The sequence below is a fragment of the Ursus arctos genome, unplaced genomic scaffold (assembly GCF_023065955.2).
Source record: "Ursus arctos isolate Adak ecotype North America unplaced genomic scaffold, UrsArc2.0 scaffold_6, whole genome shotgun sequence".
In the NCBI taxonomy this organism is placed as follows: Eukaryota; Metazoa; Chordata; class Mammalia; order Carnivora; family Ursidae; genus Ursus; species Ursus arctos.
Genome location: NW_026623078.1, coordinates 75,425,155 through 75,438,303, shown reverse-complemented (window position 1 = coordinate 75,438,303; position 13,149 = coordinate 75,425,155).

Genomic DNA, 13,149 nt, shown 5'->3' with positions numbered 1-13,149 from the left:
TAGTTGAGCTTTCCCCGTCCTTCTCTGCTAAACTTTCAGCACCAGAATTTGTCACCTTTGCCTCCACCAATGGTCATCTCCATTCCCAACTGGCGATTTGAGCAGTGATATTTTCAGTTTCTGCCTTCTGAGAAGGCAGAGACCATGTGATGCTATTGTCCTCTGCCTGAACAAGCTACTATAAGAATCAACTGGAGGGAGGGGAAGTGACTCTTTACCTAGCTATGGCCTTGGTGGAAGGGTAGCTTCCTGTCTCCTTTGAGTCCTGTTTCTCTCTGTACAATTGCCCTTTCTGTGCTCCAAGAAGATGGCACAAAATCATAAATGTGAATGTCCACATTAACTGTGAAACACTGTATGCTTCTAAGACTATAAAATTATTCCTAACCTGTTGTCTGCTTCATGGTGCTCTTCTTGGCAGGTGGAGTGGCGTGGGGTGATGGCAAGGGTTTAGGCCAGTCTAATCACAGCAGATCCTTAAGTCAAGGATTGAGTTCTTATTACACGACAGATTTTATGTTAGGTACCAGGGGATATGGGGAAAACTAATCTTAATACCTGTCCTTGAGGTGATGCAAGTTTAGAAGGGGAGACTGACATGGCACACTTAATGAAAATACAGCATGCAAAGGGCTGTCCAAAGTGAGTAACAGTGCCACAGGAGACCCAAGGGCAAAGAGATGGGCTTTGCTCTCATGAGAGGCAGTGCATCCTAAGGCTTCCCAGAGGCAATACCAGAACATAAAGATCAGGGGAGTGGGAGCTAGTCTCTCTGGCTTATCACAGTGTTTCCCACACTAGAATAGCACTTGGCACACATTAGGCACTCAAAAAAATGTTGAATGACTGGTTTTGAGCTGTGAATTGGAAAATTGGAAAAAGGACACAGAGGTAACTGACTTGGAGTGAGGGGAGTACATTAGGACAGGCATTTCTGTGTAGTGCCTCAGACTTTTCTAGCACCTGCTAAGTGGGGACTCTTCCGCAGAGCAATTGCTTCTATGGCAGGTCTTTCCTTACTGCATGGGGTTGGGTTTGATCCAGTGATTAGGACAGGTCTGCTGTTGTTAATCAGTTTCAAATGCTTGATCTCATTACCTAGCTTGGGCTTCTGAAAGATTTTTGAAATTGAATTTTGACAAGGATTTAAGGAAGTAGGAAGACTTAACTACCCTTCCAGTATCACCAAGGATGTTAGCCTGGCAATAGCGAACAGCCCACGTTCCTTGTGGTTATTTTAATTCAAACTCTTGCAAGCAAATGATTATACAACCAAAGAGAGTGAAGCTGATGGTCAGTGCCCCAAACATAGATTTCAATTGAGCACAGGCTAGATTTTTGGCTGTTGATATTAAAAGTGAGATTTAGTTCACTTAATAAATATTTGTTGAATAAATGAATATTGCTAATCTGTTGCTCTGTCGTTTCAGGCATTTTTTATGAGAATGAATGGTGAATGATAGTACATTGTCCCTGGACTCTGATGCGTGCACCAAGAAGCAGTGGTTGTGGACTCTGAAGAGCAGACTTGAAGTCCAGAATCTTCCATGTGTGACTTTAGGTTGAACACTTCTGCTTGAGGAACCTAGATTATCTCACTGAGTAAGAGTTCCTTTAGGCTCTGAGATTCCATGATTCTACCATCATCAGTACCATGTGTGTAACTCTTGTCAAAGGCACTGAGATTTTTGTTCTTAAGGGATGGAGGCATTCACATTTGTATTTATATCCCCCGTGGTGTTAGAATCAAAGAAACACAAATAATTAGAACTGGTCCGAGGATTTCATTTTTTACTCATAGGAAAGTTCAGACATGGGAATCAACTTGCCCACAGTCATGGAATAGGTTTGGATACAGGCCTACAACTCATAGTTTCTGATCCTCATTCCAACATTATCTTAGGTTTCCACCATAACAATAATCAATAATAGTGGCATTGTGTTGGAGAAGGTCATACTGAGGTACATGGAGGTCAATGGCTTGTCCAAATGATGTATTGGTCTCTGTGACCTTGAATAAATTGGTTGTGGGTTGTGGAGATCTATTGGCTTGGTTTTCCCATGGTAATTTTATTGCTTGTTCTGAGATCAGTTTATCTTGCATGTTGGACATGTGCTTATGGTGTCCAGAGGACAAGAAATAACCAAGCCACAGGCTGAACTAGGTCTCCAGCATGTGAATAGTAGCCAGTGTGTATACCACTGCCAGATCTGACACTGGCCACTCCTGCCCCCAAATCCCCTAGTTCTGACCTTAGGGACATCTGTGATTTAGGACAGGTTAGAGAAAGAAATAGTAAAGTAAGCCAAACAATATTTTCCTCCTGGGGTTTAGATAAAGTTGACCTGAGATACTTCGCTTGTCTTAGTGTGGAGATAACTGGGCACCTCTTGTAGTCTATCCGAGAGCATTCCATTTAGAATGATCCAGAGAACTCAAGGTCATCTTTGGCTTTGTTGATGTCCGATGTAGGATATGGGTGGTTCTTGAACATTTTTAAGACTAATTATGTTTGTGCATTGGCTGTAATCCATTTAGAGTTCAGATCACTGAATATAGTGAATAGAGATGGAAACAAGGAATGAGTTTCATGACATAAAGGCTTCAGAAATACTACTCAGGGAGCCTGCATATACATGTGCAGCCTCTCAATTGAAAGAAGGCCAGAGGACCTGGGTTTTCAGTCAAAGACTGTGCTGACTTCATTCCACTAAATTCAACAAGTGAAAGACACAATAACACACAAGGGGTTAAGAGGAATATGGAGGAGGGAGAAATTAACTTTGGTGAGCAATGGCGCTTTGGAAAGACTTCTTAGAAGAGGTGAATTAAACTAGCTTCCCCTCTCCCCCCATTTTATTGGGATCTAATTGACATTTAGCACTGTGGAAGTTTAAGGTATACAGCATAATGACATGACTTACATATATTATGAAATGATGACCACGGTGAGTTTAGTTAACATCCATCATCTCCTATAAATTAAAAAGAAAAGTAAAAGAAAAAATGTTTCTTTCCCTTGTGATGAGAACTCTTAGGATTTACTCAGTTCATTAGCTTTCATATATACCACACAGCAGTGTTAACTAGTCATCATGTTGTACATTACATTCCTAGTACTTATTTAACTTATAACTGCAAGTTTGTACCTTTTGACCACCTTCATCTGATTCCCCTCCCCCACCTCTGGTACCACACATGTAATCTCTTTTTCTATGAATTTGAGGTTGTTTTTTGTTTTTTTGTTTTTTTTTTTTTAAGATTCCACTTACAGGTGAGATCATACAGTATTGTCTTTCTCTGTCTGACTTACTTCATTTAATATAATGCTCCTAAGGTCCATGTCTGTTGCTGCAAATGGCAGGATTTCCTCCTGTTTTATGGCTGAATGGTATTCTGGGGTTTGTGTGTGTGTGTGTGTGTGTGTGTCTATATGCATTTTTATCTGTCCATTTTTGGACACTTAGGCTGTTTCCATGTATTGGCTATGGTAAATAATGCTGCTGTGAACATGGGGGTATAGCTATCTCTTTGGCATAGTAGTTTTGTTTCCTTTGGGCCTATTCCCAGGAGTGGAATTGCTGGATCCTAGGGTAGTTCTATTTTTAGTTTTTTTGAGGAACTTTCATACTGTTTTCCATAGTGGCTGCACCAATTTACTTTCCTACCAACAGTGCACAGTAGACTAGCTTCTAGTAATGGCTAAGTATATAGGGTAGGAGTCAAAGGCTTGAATTCTGAGTGACCTTAAAAACATTACTGACCTCAGTTTTCCTGTCCATAAAATGAGAATCATGATGATATCTTAGGATAGTGAGGATTAATGAACCGTTCTGTGTTATGTGCATAGCACAGGGCTGTATATAGACCAAGTAGTCAATAACTGTTAGCCCTCATCAATATTAGGGTCTGGTACAATGGCTTTCAGAACTGCAACCTTGTATGGCAGACTGCTTCCGGGGGGGTAGGTATATGCTGAATATTAAGCTCCAAGTCCACAACTCCATATTCGGCTCCTTCACTGCTGGCTCCCTGTTAGTTTCTCCCAACAGGGGCACAGGTGAGAAACCAGAAGGCGGGGGAGGCAGTAAGGACTTATTCTTTCTCTTGGTTGCTGTTCCTCCGGGTGCTGCCCTGACCACAGCAGCCCGTCATCCCTCCAGCAGCAGTTAATTCCAGTTCCCAGCTTCTTTGTATGTTTTTGCAGTTCACTGTGCTCATCAGAGAAACATGGCAGCATCCTTCCTTTTAGGACTGAAATTTACTTCTATAGGGCCATTGCTCCAAGCTCCCTTTAGGGACAGAGAAGCAGCCAGGCAGTCCCCCTGCTCCAGAGGGTGTGGGTCCTGGTTCCCTGCAGCCACTTCTCTGAGCTTCTGGCTGCTCAGTTGGCTGAGAACCCCAACTTCTTTCCTGTAGTCAGTCCCCATGCAGCCGCTTGCTGCCATATTTTCATTGTATTATCATTCCCATTTTTTGATTTGTCAGTCCTCCCGTGACTTCTCAACCACTTCTCTATATTCATTTTCTTTATTAACAATGTGGTTCTGTTTTCCCAGCCGAACCTGAATGATTCTGGTAAACTCTGTACACCCAGAAGTGCCTTGAATTCTCCCATTTCACAGGCTGTGGCGTCCTGCTGCTTCCTGGTCCCCAGTCCAGGAGCTCAGTCTCTGCTGTTCTTCCTTCCTTTTTTTTTCTGTCATTTTACTCCTGAGCCTTTTTCAAAGCTGATGATTTAAGTCTACTTTACCATTTCAGATGGTTGTGGAGGATGTTTCTTATGCTAGATCAGCCTGGTAGATTGGTCAGAGATAGATAAGAATAGCTCCGATTCCTGGTCTGTACCATCCCTTGAGTGTATGTTTCACTCTTCCTGTGGTGGTCACTGCTCTGCACACGTCCTTGCATCTAGGGCAAGCAGCCTTGATGCTGGATACAGGAAATGAGTTGCTGAGATGACTCACTTGCTTGACTTTCTTTTCCTTTTTTTCTTCCTGGAAAACAATATGGTGAGCTGGCTGACAGCCTGGGCTCTGGAGCTAAATAGCCTAGGCTGGAATCTTGATACCATTCTTAGTAAATCTGCAACATTGGGCAACTACTCAGTCTCTATGTATCTGGGTAATAGTGTCTTTCTTGATCTGCATTTCTCTCATCTACCTTTCTTCATTAGATACTACAGTAGTATCTTTATCTTTCCTAAGAAGATAAAATAAGATTTGTAAGTGCTCAAACAGTGCCAGACATATGGTAAGTGATTAATAGGTATTAGTTCTTATTATTCCCACCCTACTGCAGAAACCCCTCCCAGAGAGCAGAACTGGGCCAGGCTGACCTCACGGATGCTTTACCAGATCCATCCCTCTCTCTTCCCTTGGCATCCTCTAGATTTTCTCCTATTGGTTTTCTTTTCTCTTGGGAGCAAGAACATTCTGGTTAAAAGTATGAGTTTGAAAGTCTCATGCTTTCCCTGGGAATAAATCCTGGCATTATCAGAAATAATAATAAAATAAACATATATATATTTTAAGATTTATTTATTTATTTTAGAGAGAGAAAAAGAGAGAGAGAGCACATGCTCAAGTGGGGGGCGGAGCAGAAGGAGAAAGAGAGAGAATCTCAAGCAGACTCCCCACTGAGCACAAAGCCTGATGTGGGGCTTGATCTCATGACCCCGAAATCATGACCTGAGCTGAAGTCAAGAGTCAGATGTTTAACCGACTAAGCCACCCAGGCATCCCAGAAATAATCAAAGTATTAACAGCTGTTATGGATGTTGACCCTAACCATGGAGCACCATCCTGGAGACCCCCCTGGATGTACCAGGTTAACCCTTGAGTTACCACGACAGAGGGAAGGCCAGGTGTCCTGATTTAGGGAGCTATGTGTGTGTGAGTCTGCTGGGCTTACATGGGGAAAACACTTGGGGCTTGAGGAAGCTGCTATTTATCAACTAGTATGAAGTATCCTAGTATTCTAACAACCAGTGGGGCTTTCTCTGTGCATGCCTCCTGGCAGTAAGTCCTGACTGTGCCACCTGCTCATTCTGTCATCTTGGAGGTCATTTAATCCTTTCCAGGCTTCAGTTTACATAGTATCTAGCATTATGTGGGTTAGCGTATATGTTAAGTGCCAGTGATAATATTATACTAATAATACCTGTTACTATTGATATATGTATTTTCTATCCCTTACCTCCAGTTTGTTTCAGCTTGGGTGTAAGTCCTAATGTTTCCACTGACATTTTGGTTCAAGGTAACCTGATTTTTACATTAAGCAGAGAAATTATTACTCACCAATGATGGCAGTTGATGGTTCAGAAATAGAAGCTTATGCTCAGCTTATCAAATTTGGGTTTAATTTGTCTCCTGAGATTCTTCCCATGCACTGGTATTCAGATTCTTTTTCCCTTCCAGGGTGCCCTGGCAGAGACTCTGCCGGGTTCAAGCCAGGTCTGCATAAGACTCTCCGATAAATCTCTGGCTCTGTCACACTGCGGAGCTGCTGATACAGAGACCAGGCAGGCATTGTAGCAGGGCTTTCTTTGGTCAGAGATCCCTAATAATGTGTCAGGATTATATAATTCACCCTCCAAGGGAATCCAAAAGAGAGATAAATTGTTTGGTTGGGAGAAATTAACCACGGATTGATCCTATCTGTTTTAATTTAGCGCAAGATGGCTTAGACTACTCTAAGGAACAGATGGGCTATTGATCTGACAATAGGATAATCAGAGCATCAAAGCTGGGGGTGGGGAGAGATTTGGAGCACTTGGGGCTTTGCCAGGGTGGCCCTCTTGGAACAAAAGTTATCCCTTAATTGAGCAAGCGCCTTTGCCTGCTAACAGGTCTTATTAGGGCAAGTGCTCCCTAGCCCCAGACCTGGCATCTGCATGGAACTGATGTTTAAAGAGGCCACGTCTTATGCCAGGTTTGCTGGCAGAGAGAGGCAGCTTGGCAGTGGAAGGGGGAGAGACTGGGGGGGAGGGGATGTGTGGGTGGATACTGTGCTCGGGGCGGGCACAGTAGAAAGACGGATATATAGAGAGCAGAGCTGGAAATAGAATCAGCTGGTGGAACTCACAGGGTGGGGTCTCTCTTTTTCTGTCTTCCTTTTCTTTTAACGATTTATTTATTTTGAGAGAGAGAGAGTGAGTGAACTTGCGCGTGAGCAGGGGGAGAGGCAGGGGAAGAGAGAGAATCTCAGACTCCCCACTGAGCCCAACTCCAGGCTCTATCTCATGACCCTGAGATCATGACCTGAGCCAAAACCAAGAGACGGTTGACTAACTGACTGAGCCACCCGGGTGCCCCTGTCTTCTTTTTCTTTTAAGGATGTTTCTGTGCCTCTTTTCCCCGGTCTGTTTCATTTCTGTCTTGTCTCTGGGTTCGGGCCCCTCCACACTTGCAAGGACAGTAACCCTGTGATTGGCCTGTAGAGTCTGTGGTTTCCCTGAGGAGCCAGGCCAGAGATGTATGCTGAGGCTGAGTGGCTTCAGCTGGGTCAGGACCCCCGCAGAACAGGGTCACACTATCCCATTGTCTTGAAACTTTGTGGGTGAGATTTCTCCTTTGGCCTCGACAGAGAGTTAGGAGCCTGCTGCTTCAGGAAGCTTCCAGATGGGTTAGGCGAACATCCTTGTGTGCCATGGTGACCTTGATGTCAGGACGCCCTGACATGTGAGCCAGTTGAAGTTCCAGCCAAGAGCCTGAGGACCAAAGGGCAAATGAAGCATAGAAGCTCAGAGAAAGGGCAGATGATTCAGAAAGCGACACTTGGAGTAGAATTTTGCAGGCTCCCTGTGCCTGACTGGTGAGATGCTGGGTTCCCTCTCTCCAAGGGCCTCTTTCCAGGGGTGGGGATGGTAGTGGGCGGTGGAGCGCCATGCTCAATTTTGAGTGGTCATCCATCAAACTTCCAGATTCTGTGGAACTAGAAGTGACCTCACCGGGCTCATGAAACTTGTATCCTAGCAGGGAGAGAATGGCAAAAAAAAAAAAAAAAAAAAAAAATCTCAGGCATTGAGTGCTAGGGATATTTTTTTTTTTTAAATCCTAGTTATATAAAATTTTTAATCTTCATTTGAGTGTCAAAATGAAACTTGAAGATTAAACAGAGGTCACCTACTCCAAGTACTTTATCATTCTTATTCAGGGTTAGTAAATGGGCAGTTTTATAAATTTGTCTTTTCTGATTTTTAATTCAACTTTATAGGTGGGAAAACAGAGACATGACTAAGCCTACATACTCAGTTTGGATTTTTCACATAGCAAAGCCTGCTTTTTTGCTTCCATTTCCTGTTCATTTGAAGGAAAATAGGATTTTTGATGCCTGAAATGATAATAATTTCTTTTTTCCATCTAAGAGAATATCAACTAGGGGAACAGCCAGGTTCTTGCCATAGTGGAAAAATAATAAAGTTATTAATAGCTGAACGAATGCATCTTGCTGGGAAATATTTTGGACTTTCAGTGGTCTCACAGAGATGGAATATTCCTTGAACCTAAAACCTTTTTTTTTCTTCCTTTTGGATTTTTTAACAAAAAGACCAACATGCCTTTCAATTAAAATTGCGGAATCATTTGATGTAAAGCTGCTCGGACCCCAGTGTATCCGAGGCCCTGAATGCACAGAACACTGAAGCCCACATGTTGCTGTCCTCTTGTTCAGAACCCTGGACTGATTTTTCGCTGCTTTTCCCCTTTTCAGCATTGCTGTGCTAACTGGGGCTCAGGACTCTCAATCTGTGGCTGTAAAAACAATAATCCTTACACAAACATGGCAAGTAGAAGAAAGAAGATAGTCTTCTTTATATATACATATATATGTGTGTGTGTATACATACATATATAAAATCTTTTACATAATATATAATGTATATATTATAGTAATATAATCTTCTATATTTCTGTGTACTTCTATATATTTTATATTTCTAATATGACTTAGTCATGAAGGGGATCTCCGAGCTGATGCTTCCAAGCTATTTAGTCTGATGGAAAATGTGAATCACGCCCACTGACAGCCACAGACCTTTGTGCAATGGTTTTATGTTTGATGGAGTGATCTAGGGATAGCTTGCTGCAGTGGAAACACAGATTTTGGACTCAACAAATCTGGTTCGAGTTCTGGCTCCAAGCTGCCTAGTGACTTTGGATAGTTTGTTAATCAGGATTCTCTAGAGGAACCGAACCATTAAGATCTAGATCCTATTAAGAGAAGTCCTATAGTCTTCCGTCTGCAAGCTGGAGGTCCAGGAAATCTGCTGATGTCATTCAGCCCAAGTCCGGAGGCCTGAGAATCATGGGAGCTGGTGGTGTAAGTCTCAGTCCAAGTGCAAGAGAAGACCGGTTCCAGAAGTCCCAGCTCAAGTAGTAAGGTAGAAAAGGTCAGATTCTCTTTTCCTCTGCCTTTTTGTTCTGTTCAGGCCTTCAAAGGATTCAGTGATGCCTACCCATATTGCGCAGGGCAGTCTGCTTTACTCTATTGATTCAAATGCTCATCTCATCCAGAAACACCTTCACAGACACACCGGACGGTAGTACTTAGCCAGATATCTGGGTAGCACTGGGGTCCAGTCAGGTTGATGTATAAAATTAACCATTACAGATTGACTTTTTTTGGCTTCGGTTTCCCCTTCTTTAAGGAGGGAAGTAACAGGACCTACCTCTTCTGATTGTTAAGAAAACTAATGAATTCACATATTTGAAACATGTAACAGTGTCTAGTGCATAGTAAATATGACTGTAGGTGATAGTAATTGCTAACTCTGGATCTCAGTTTTACCTTATGGCGCTCAGGTTGATTTCACGTCCTGGAATAGAGCAGTGTTTTGTAAATAGTAATGTCCTAAGCAAATGGAAACTAATTTAGCCCATGTAATTTTTTTAAGTTTGAATTTTTCTATTTAGACAGTCTGATTTTTTCCCACTAACTTAATCATGATCAAATTAATTAAAAGAAAAATAACCTCCAAATAGGCCCTGATCTCTTTTAACATTTATTACTAGTGGTTGGCATAGAGAGACTTCAGAAGGATTTTTATTAAAGGTATTATGCAAAAATCAATACAATGCATTAAAACAATTAGGAAAATATGACAAATAAGCAAAACAGCTCATTATTTATTATAGACCTGAGGGGTATGAAAGGCCTGTTTGGAACACTTAGAGATAGACTTCAGCAACTCAGTACAATCCAATCTAATTCATTTGAATTACTCACAGAGTATCTACCAAGTATTGGGTACTGCACCAGAACACTTAAGTTTTCTGCCCTCAAGGAATTCTCAGTTTTGGGGGGAGATGTGTCACTATCATATGAGACAGAATAAGAGGCGGCCTACATTTTCTGTGATTTCAGAGAAGAAAAGATCTTCCATGAAGTAAATGGGAATGGAATCATAGTTTTTTTTTTTTAACTTTTTATTGAGGTATGATTTGTATACAGGTAAAGCCAACCTATGTAGTATATAATTCTGTGAGTTTTGACAAATTTATACGTGAGAACTGCATGGCAAATATATGTGGCCATCACTGCAGTCAGTATTCCATCACCAGATCCCTTCTTTCCCCTACTCCCAGCCCCTCGAAACCACTGATCTGTGTTTTGTCCCTATAGCTTTGCATGTTCCAGAATGTCATGGAAATGGGAACATACAGCATGTAGGCTTTGAGTCTGGCTCCTTTCGCTTGACCTAATAAAGAATTTCAGATTTGTTCTCATCGTTGCATGTAATTACTATTCTTTTCTTTTTATTGGCAGAAAACATGCCAGTGCATGGCTATGCCACAATTTATTTATTCCTCAGCTGAAGGAAGTTTGAGTTGTTAACAGTCTGGCGAGATGATGATTAAAGCTGCTGTAAATATTTGTGTTCAGGTTGTTGTGTGAGCTTGTGTTCATGACTCTTGGGTCATATGGTGTGTGTTTAAAAGACACTACAAATTGGTTTTCCAAAGTGGTAGTACCATTTGGTATTCCCACCTGCAAAGTGTGAAGTTTCAGTCTCTCTTTCTTCACCAGCAGTTGGTGTTGTCAGGATTTTTTTTTTTTTTTCATTTTAATCATTCTGATAGGTACATAGTAGTTTCTCATTGTGATTTTAATTTTTATTTCTCTCATGACTAATGATGTTAACTGCCTTTCTATGTAGGACACTTAAGGTTGGTGAGTATAATTATAATGTCATTATAGTCTTCTCTAATTCTCAAAAATTTGTTTTTTAAATTTTTAACTATTAGTAGTGATGTAACATGTATCTTTCCTTATAAATGGACCAAAAGATAAATTTTAACATTCTTTTAAAAATATTTATTTAAGTGATCTCTATACCCACCATGGGGCTCAAACTCACAACTCCAAGATCAAGAGTTGCATGCTCTTCCACTGAGCCAGCCAGGCACCCCTAAATTCTGACATTCTTGATGAAATTGTCCAAGATAATTGTATCAAATTTTATACCCATTAAAAAGATATAGGAAGAGCTGAGTGATAGTTTCAACACATTTAAAACATATTTTAACAGCATTTTGTTTTGTTTTTGTTTTTGTTTGGAATCATTGTTTTTTAAAGTTGGAAGAGAACATAGAGGTGAATTCACCTAACCTCTCATGCAATGAAAAATCTGTCCCTACATCATTTGTTCATGTATCAACGTATGTGCTTACTCCTTCCATATTTCCTGTGTGCCCACTGTTTGTGGCAGATGTAGGAGAGACAGAGGTTCACAGGACACATGTTAGTCAGATTTCGCAGAGAAACAGAACCAACAGGACACATCAGTATACATATAGAGAGATTTATTTTAAGCTATGGGTCTTGAGATCGTGGAGGCTGTTAAGTCCCAAATCAACAGAGTGGGCTGGCAGGCCAGAGACCCGGAGGGGTTTATAGTCCAAGTCCAAAGCAGGCTTCTTTCTTGTTTAGGGGGTCAGTCTCTTTCTCTTAGGGCCTCCAACTGTGATAGTGTGAAGCCCACCCACATTATGGAAGGTAATCTGCTTTCCTCTAAATCCACTCATTTAAATGTTACTATGTCTTCAAAAAATACCTTCACAGAAACATCTAGAATAATGTTTGATCATGTATGGGTACTGTGACCTAGCTAATTTGACACTAAAATTAATCATCACAGACCTCGTTCTTGCCTTCGATGGCCTTACAATATCAATATTGTATATTGCATATTGTGAGGTATACAAGTAAGAAAATTTACTGCTCTGTGTAGTTTTTGTTAACGATAGAAAGAAATTTCAGATGGTGTGGAGGTACAGAGGAGGGGGTGCTAACCTAACCTGAAGGCGGCAGGGACAGACTTCTCAGAAAGTGGACATGCAAGCTGGGTCTTGAGGATTGAGATGCATAAAGCCTTGGCAAGATTGAGAAGAGCACAACATATGAGAAAACGCAAGAGCTGGAAGGGAGAAATGAACACACACACACGCACAAAGGACACTGTGTTCCCAGATTGAAAATGGAGGGTTGTCAAAGACAGCCTGGCTATTCTGACAGACCATTATTTATTTATATTAATCATTGCAGTTCTAGGAGCAGCTATGTGGTCTCTCAGAAAGTTGAAGTCCTATGTGTAGAAATTGCTCTGTCTGAAAACGTCTTTTTCCCAATGCCTAAATTTCTACCATTAGAGATACCTTCCTTTTGCTAAAGTGTTCTTCCAGTATGACTTTCATTTCAAATAATATGATGTCTTTTAATGAATATGTGCCTACCACTGTATAAACACCATATCTAAATCTCATAAAATGTTACATATTTTATGTCCATATGAAAGTGAGAGGATAGAGAATTTCAGATGGGTTAATTACTTGTCTATAGTTACATAGGTATTATTTTTTTTTTAATTTTTTTTATTATATTATGTTAGTCACCATACAGTACATCCCTGGTTTTTGATGTAAAGTTCGATGATTCATTAGTTGCGTATAACACCCAGTGCACCATGCAATACGTGCCCTCCTTACTACCCATCACCAGCCTATCCCATTCCCCCACCCCTCTCCCCTCTGAAGCCCTCAGTTTGTTTCTCAGTCCATAGTCTCTCATGCTTCCTTCCCCCTTCTGATTACCCCCCCTTTCTTTATCCCTTTCTTCCCCTACTGATCTTCCTAGTTCTTATGTTCCAT